The sequence below is a fragment of the Anastrepha obliqua genome, chromosome 5, assembly GCF_027943255.1.
Source record: "Anastrepha obliqua isolate idAnaObli1 chromosome 5, idAnaObli1_1.0, whole genome shotgun sequence".
NCBI classification, from domain to species: Eukaryota; Metazoa; Arthropoda; class Insecta; order Diptera; family Tephritidae; genus Anastrepha; species Anastrepha obliqua.
In genome coordinates this window covers 110,971,469-110,979,846 of record NC_072896.1, presented here as the reverse complement: position 1 = coordinate 110,979,846, position 8,378 = coordinate 110,971,469, and the positions used below count along the sequence as shown (strand labels likewise).

The 8,378-nt window shown below is 39.8% G+C and overlaps 2 pseudogenes; both read left to right on the top strand.

The window, feature by feature from the left end:
* Positions 1–479: 479 nt before the first annotated feature.
* LOC129249561 (U2 spliceosomal RNA) lies at positions 480–663 on the top strand (annotated as a pseudogene).
* A 573-nt stretch (positions 664–1,236) lies between these two features.
* LOC129249581 (U2 spliceosomal RNA) lies at positions 1,237–1,422 on the top strand (annotated as a pseudogene).
* The last annotated feature ends 6,956 nt before the right edge of the window (positions 1,423–8,378 follow it).

The window sequence follows — 8,378 nt, the reverse complement described above, 5'->3', positions numbered from 1 at the left end:
AGGATTGGAAGGATAAGGAACGAATTTGGTTTCTTTTATTTAGAAACAAGGAAAGCAGGTAAGTTTGAAGAAGTGCGAGGACCGTACGTTACGTGGGATGCGAACCCACAACCTCTCGGATGGCTGGCTAGTGCACTTACGCTAGACTACCGAAACCGAATTTTTTGAAGTGAAAACTTCTTTAGAATCGTTGGGAGTGATTTGAGGAAAAGTGAAACGAAAAAGCGACCAACTTGGCTACGAAGCGTTATATTATATGTTGATATAAAAGTAGCGACGAACTAAATAAAAATAACTTTTATTTTTTCTTGTGATTCGAACCAAGGATTTTGGATCGGAAGCTCACATTGCTAGTCGCTCGGCTACCGCGCCATGCTGTCGTCGGTGGCCTAAAAGTTATTTAGTTACGAAGCGTTATATTATATGTTGATATAAATAATTTTTGTGAGCGTGTAATTCACAAAAGTTTTATTAGGTTTATTATTTAAAATGTATTGACTAGGTAGTGTGGTTATCAGCTTAACATCTGATAGATCCTCAATCGGAGGACAACAAATGTTAAACTGATTTTTGGAAATTGGCGGAGTGTTTTAGGGGCTTGCTCCTTCTCTGCCACGGGTTGACCCGGTATTGCAGTACCGCCGGGATTTCGGCTTTGAATAAATACAAGAAAAAATATACTAATACATTTAGCTTTGGTGGGAAGAGCCATAAATTTTTATATGAATACATGTAGACGAAAATGGAATTTTTTTTTTGAAATTTGCATTGTAGGACATTTCTGATTATTTATTGAAAACAGTTTTTTGGTTTAGATACTGAAAGTCAGTTTAAGTGAATCGGTATAAATATTTCGTACATTAATTTTTGAAGTGAAAACTTCTTTAGAATCGTTGGGAGTGATTTGGGAAAAAGTGAAACGAATTACAACATATAAACGTAGCGACGAACTAAATAACTTTTAGGCCAGCACCGATAGTATGGCGCGATAGCCGAGCGGCTAGCAATGTGATCTTCCGATCCAAAATTCTTGGTTCGAATCACAAGAAATAAAATTTTTTTTTTTTTTGAAATTTGCATTGTAGGACATTTCTGATTATTTATTGAAAACAGTTTTTTGGCTTTTCTATTTTTGGTTTAGATACTGAAAGTCAGTTTAAGTGAATCGGTATAAATATTTCGTACATTAATTTTTTTTTTTGTGAGCGTGTAATTCTCAAAAGGTTTATTAGGTTTATTATTTAAAATGTATTGACTAGGTAGTGTGGTTATCAGCTTAACGTCTGATAGATCCTCCATCGGAGGACAACAAATGTTAAACTAATTTTTGGAAATGCGCGGAGTGTTTTAGGGGCTTGCTCTCCACCTCTGCCACGGGTTGGCCCGGTATTGCAGTACCGCCGGGATTTCAGCCTTGAATAAATACAAGAAAAAATATACTAATACATTTAGCTTTGGTGGGAAGAGACATAAATTTTTATATGAATACAAGTAGACGAAAATGGAAGAAATTTGTAAGTCTGTTTCTTCGGTCCGTTTGGGTATTTTTTTTGACAACATCGAAACCAAAGCATTTGTATCATATTTTATCTATCATAAGCCACTCGTATCATTTGTTGAAATTGAAAACATTGAGGATGAATAATGATAAAATGAAGAAAATAAAATATGAACTTTATAGCAATATTATAATGAACCTATAATTATCCCGCTCCTAATGCTGCTTTCGTCTTATTCTCTCTCAGTTTGTTTTACGGAAGGTTTCACTTCTATCAAGTCTAACCGTTAGACTGGTATTTTTTTTTTTTAAATAATTTAAACAATCTAAAATTAATCCACTTTGAAATTAAAAAAATAACCGTTTACTTAGCATCACAGGTAAAAAGTAGCATGAAAAAGGATAAAGTATGTGTTTAATATCATAAAAAACTCATTTATTGTAAAAAATGTATAATAAAAGACTCATGTCCTCAACAGCAGGATATCTCTCCTTATTTCATATTATTTTTGACCAAGAAGTGCGCCAGTCATCCAGTATAATCGATTACTACTGCTAACATCACTTTTCATCACCAACAACATTTTCCACTGCATAGAAAAAAGTTTTCACCAATACTGTACCTTCTACAACTACAACAAAGCATTCACTGAGTAAGCGATCATTTAGGGTTTTCCTTTTGCTTCGTACTTGCGTGGGGTAAATATTGAGTAAAAAATTCGACAAATATTGAATTGGTTAGTAATTGACTGGTTCTGAAGAAATGTCTGAATTTTAATTCAAACAGATTTATTGAATTGAATTTTTATTTATACATACATATGTACTATATTTATTAACACAAGCATACAAAATGCCATAAAAGTGAGACAAAGCCATTTGTTGTGGCAAGACCAGTTTTACTTTTTCACTACTGAATTGTATTTATTATTTTATTCTAAAGCTATTTTTACCGGTTCCCTATTGATTGCCATGTGCAGCTTGAAATTTGCATTGCTTTTCATTCTTCCATTCTATTTTTCTTGCTTTTTTCTTCTCAGTTCTAGATTCACTCTCGTTTTGGCACACATTCAGGGCCGCATTTAGGCCAAGTGCCACTCTGGGGTGCAGTAAAAAAATGCAAATTTTTCCAAATAGTCATGTAAAGGCTGGTTAAGTTTTAAGGGCCGGAGTTGATTTTAAATAAAATCCAATATTTTAAGAAAAGTATTGTCATTTCGCTTTATTATGATAATACTGGTATGGCTCAATTACGCGTGGAACGGCGGCACACACCAAATTTTCGATGACGCTGAGGCATAATTGAGGTTCTATGCCGTTAATGTGTCGAATTATCTCATCCTTTAGCTCTTGAATTGTTGCTGGACTTTCGACGTACACCTTTTTTTTTCAAATAACTCCAAAGAAAGAAGTCTAACGGTGTCAAATCACATGATCTTGGCGGTCAATTGACATCGCCGCGACGTGAGATTATTCGGCCATCAAATTTTTCGCGCAAAAGAGCCATTGTTTCGTTAGCTGTGTGACAAGTGGCACCGTCCTGTTCAAACCACATATCGTTCACATCCATATCTTCCAATTCGGGTCATAAAAAGTTCGTTATCATCTCACGATAGCGAACACTATACATAGTAACTGCCTGACCGGCCTCATTTTGGAAAAAATACGGCGCAATGATGCCGCCGGCCTATAAACCGCACCAAACAGTCACTCTTTGTGGGCGCATTGGTTTTTCGGCAATCACTCGCGGCAATTCTGCTTACTGACAAGTCTACTGAGGTGAAAATGTGCCTCATCACTGAAGATGATTTTCTTCGAAAATTGGTCATTCACTCTTGCCATTTCCTCCCACCATTCTGACCATTGGCGACGCTTGAAATGGTCAAGAGGCTTTAGTTCTTGAGTCAATTGCACCTTGTAAGCGTGTACATGCAAGTCTGTACGCATAATATTCATCAACGGCGAGCGTGAGAGGTGCAATTGTTGGGCACGACGACGAGTTGAGGTGGACGGCTCTTCAACCACACTATCGCGAACAGCAGCAATATTTTCTGCATTACTAGCTGTACGAGCTGCAATCACAACAGACCGCCAGAAGATTCGCCACTCGACTCTCACTCCTGCTCTCGGAGAGCACTGCCCAACACACCGGCATGCGCGAGCAATGGAGCAACATTTCTCGTTCCCTACGTACCGCCGCCGAAGAAGAAATCGGATTCCGGCGAGCCCGAAAAAACAATTGGTACGACGAGGAATGCCATGCTGCCGCCGAAAGAAAAGATGCCGCCTATAGAGCCACGCTACGATCGGGCGCAACGCGAGCCATGTGGGATCGCTACAGAGAGCTAAAAAAGGAAGAGAGACGTATTATCCGACAGAAGAAACGAGAGGCCGAAATACGTGAGTGCGAGGAGCTTGAGATGCTGGCCAATAGGAACAACGCCCGAAAATTTTACCAGAAAGTTCGGCGGCTTACAGAAGGTTTTAAGACCGGGGCGTTGTCCTGTAAGAACAAAGACGGCGATCTGGTGACTGACGTACAGAGCAATCTTAAATTATGGAGGGAACACTTCTCGAACCTGTTAAACGGTGACAGCTGCGCATGTCATAGAGAATGTGAAGATCCCGATACCCCAATCGTTGACGACGGAATTATCGTTCCGTTACCCGACCATGACGAGGTGAGAATAGCAATATCACGGCTAAAGAACAACAAAGCCGCGGGCGCCGACGGACTGCCGGCTGAGCTATTCAAACATGGCGGCGAGGAGCTGGTAAGGTGCATGCATCAGCTCCTATGCAGAATATGGTCGGATGAAAGCATGCCTGCCGATTGGAATTTAAGTGTGCTCTGCCCAATCCATAAGAAGGGCGATCCTGCAATTTGTGCCAATTACCGCGGGATTAGTCTTCTAAATATCGCCTATAAGGTTCTAGCGAGCGTATTGTGTGAAAGGCTGAAGCCCACCGTCAACCAACTGATTGGACCTTATCAGTGTGGCTTCAGACCTGGAAAGTCTACCATCGACCAAATATTCACAATACGCCAAATCTTGGAAAAGACCCATGAAAGGAGAATCGACACACACCATCTTTTCGTCGACTTCAAAGCTGCATTCGACAGTACGGAAAGGAATTACCTGTATGCCGCTATGTCTGAATTTGGTATCCCCGCAAAACTAATACGGCTATGTAAGATGACGTTGCTCAACACCAGCAGCGCCGTCAGAATTGGGAAGGACCTCTCCGAGCCATTTGATACCAAACGAGGTTTCAGACAGGGTGACTCGCTGTCGTGTGACTTCTTTAACCTGATGTTGGGGAGCATCGTACGAGCCGCAGAACTTAATCGCTCAGGCACAATTTTTTATAAGAGCGTACAATTGCTGGCGTATGCCGATGATATTGACATCATCGGCCTTAACAACCGCGCTGTTAGTTCTGCCTTCTCCAAACTGGATAAAGAGGCAAAGCGAATGGGTTTGGTGGTGAACGAGGACAAAACGAAGTACCTCCTGTCTTCAAACAAACAGTCGGCGCACTCGCGTATCGGCACCCACGTCACTGTTGACAGTTATAATTTTGAGGTTGTAAAAGACTTCGTGTATTTAGGAACCAGCATTAACACCGATAACAATGTCAGCCTTGAAATCCAACGTAGAATCTCTCTTGCCAACAAGTGCTACTTTGGACTAAGTAGGCAATTGAGCAGTAAAGTCCTCTCTCGACGAACAAAAGTAACACTCTACAAGACTCTCATCATGCCCGTCCTAACGTATGGCGCAGAAGCTTGGACGATGACAACATCCGATGAAGCGACGCTTGGAGTGTTCGAGAGAAAGATTCTGCGTAAGATTTTTGGACCTTTGCACGTTGGCAACGGCGAATATCGCAGACGATGGAACGATGAGCTGTATGAGCTTTACGACGACATAGGCATAGCGCAGCGAATAAAGATCCAGCGGCTACGTTGGTTGGGTCATGTCATCCGAATGCATTCAAAAGCTCCGGCTCTGAAAGTATTCGATGCGGTACCAGCTGGTGGTAGCAGAGGAAGAGGAAGGCCTCCACTGCGTTGGAAAGATCAGGTGGAGAAGGACTTGGCTTCACTTGGTGTGTCCAATTGGCGCCGGTTAGCACGAGAAAGAAACGACTGGCGCGCTTTGTTAATCTCGGCCAAAATCGCGTAAGCGGTTATCGCGCCAATTAAGAAGAAGAAGAGGCTGTACGAGGATGTACTGATATTTTTACATCTCCTACAGACCCGGTTTGCTCAAACTTTTGCACAATTTTTCCGATTGTACGCACATTTGGACGATTAAATTGACCGAAAAAATCACGAGGTGCGCCTGTTTTCATAATAAGCCTGAGTAAATTTAATGCCTTGCTCGTTTGTGTATCGTTCCACGGTTCAAATTGAATGAGTCTGAAATTGAAAAATGTCAAATTAAATGGTGAAAAAACTTGACGTTTAGGTGTGGTTCACATTCAACATCGGCTCTTGAAATTTAACCACCCTTTACTCATAATTCCAAATAAATAAAATTTTTCACTTATAGCCAAATTTGTATTTACTACAAATTAATTGTATAAATATTGATCGTTTTGCATTTCTATAAATCATAAATCGACAGCCGAGATATTTTTTCAGAGGTTAGCGCGTCTGACTTTTAGATTTCATCTATACAATCCAAGTGTTGAAGTAAATGTGGTTGCGGTGTATAAACGGGACCTTAAAATTAGCAGTGATTGGTACTCAGTTGCGAAAAGTTTTTATGTATTTATTTTCGGGAGCTCCCGAGCTCCCGAATTTGTCAGGAGATACAACTTTCTAAATGCCTACCTGGCTTCTGGTATATCGTGGAATAAGCAGACAAAATGGCATCCCTCATGACTGTCACAGTTGTAAACAACCTGAGAAAGAATGGAAGAAAAGAATGTCAACCCTTGGCAAGCCACTGTTCGCTAGTCTCGAACAACTGTCTGGCTTAGACGTCAACAACCTAACAAGTCTCTTAAACGCGTAGATTTGTTAAAGTCATGCTCTAAATAACCGTTAAATAAGTTGGAAACGAGGATGTGGTAACAAAATGGTACGGAAGCGCTGGCTGGATGCTGGATGAATCACCACTTTAATCAACCAAATGCCGCGACTTATACGCTGAAAGCACGAAAAATAATAAAGCCTGCAAAGAATTTTTGCTCTATTTGATTTCCATTTGCCTTCGCTCATTCTGTTTTTTTTTTTCAGTTGTTTATTTTCGGTACCGTACTGTGCTGTTCCAAGGGCCTGTGATGGCACAATGTTGTGATCTATCTTTCTAGCATCGAATTTATTCAAAAGGTTTACGCACATTTTGTTGATTTCAAGGCGGCGCACATACAGGTATTTGAAAGATCTACGGGGTCAAAAGTCCATTTAACAAAACAAAAAATAAATTTGCAAAAACGACTTCCTGAGGTACCTGACCCTTCCGAGAACAAAAGCCAGCCCCTCCCGCGCACCCTACAAGCATTTGACATACGATAACGGCAGTCGGAATTCGATCGTATCATCTCGTGTACGTTATCTGTTCTCGGCACTCTTGCAAAACCCAAACTTTAAAAGTGAAATTTTATGTTTTTGTGTTCAACAGTGGAGTAAAGAGTTATGGATTCTGAAGCATCAGGTTAGTAATGAATGAAATCAATTAGAATCTTTATAATTTTCAAGTATTAAAGTTAACTTTTCAACCTTATAGGTTCTCAAACTACTTTTTTTTCTTAAAATCATATTTGTTAGTCAATAAGTAATACTATCGAGATAGATCCGGTTAAGATTCGATTGTATTTGTTTAGTATGTACCTTGTTTTGACAATTCATCAAAGAATTTGATCCGGGTAAGTCCGGATAAACGGTATTTTATATTAGTACTTTGAATGTTGTTGGTAAAATTTTATGAAAAAGGTCTTTTCCATTACAAGGGATTAAGCGAAATATTTATTTGTGTTAGGTTCAATGGGAACATCGGGAATAAGGATTGTGACTAGAAAATACTTGTTTGACCTCATGAACAATGAAAATTTACCCAACATAGAGGCAAGGCTAAATTTCTTGAAATATCAGTTTATGTCTATTAAAGGATTCTCTGACAATCAAATTGAGACGTTGAAAAGCAATTTTGCACATTTCAAATCAGAATTTAAAAATCGATGGACTAAAGCTCATTATAAAGAAGCGGTATTCCTAAAAAGTAATGAATCTTGGCTGAACGGAACCTTCGCCATTCCCGTTGTTGCTGACAGTCCTTCAAATCGGACAGGACGACCGAGTAAATCTTTTGGAGATCTGAGCGAAAGAAGTAAAAGAAGAAAAACTGAGGAAATGCGCTCTAATTTTGATCAAAACCTTATCGTGCATGCTGCGCAAGTAGAATTAAGAAAGTCAGGAAAACGAGATGCTTCGAATGTGCTAAAAGAAATTATTACTTCACCAACTCGCGAAACCAAATATAAAAAGGCCTATTATCGAACAAAGTCATCAAAAGATAAAATTTGCCCCTTATCTGTCCAGGAAGCAATGCAAATGTTCATCGATGCAGATCTAACACGAGACCAATACGAGACAATAAGAAGAACAAATAAGAAATTCTTTCCTTGTTATAGTCATTTACAAAAAGAAAAAAAGAAGTGTTATCCCCCACCAGAATGTTGCACTGTAAATAGTACAGGTGCGGAAGCCGAATTGCAACCTTTGGTCGACCTTACCGTTAGACGATTATCGGACTACCTGGAAGAGATACTAACAACATTGAAGGTCCAAGAATGTGAGACCCCTAAATTAATTTGTAAATGGGGTTGCGACGGGTGCCAACAGACCCAGTTCAAACAAAAGATTGAA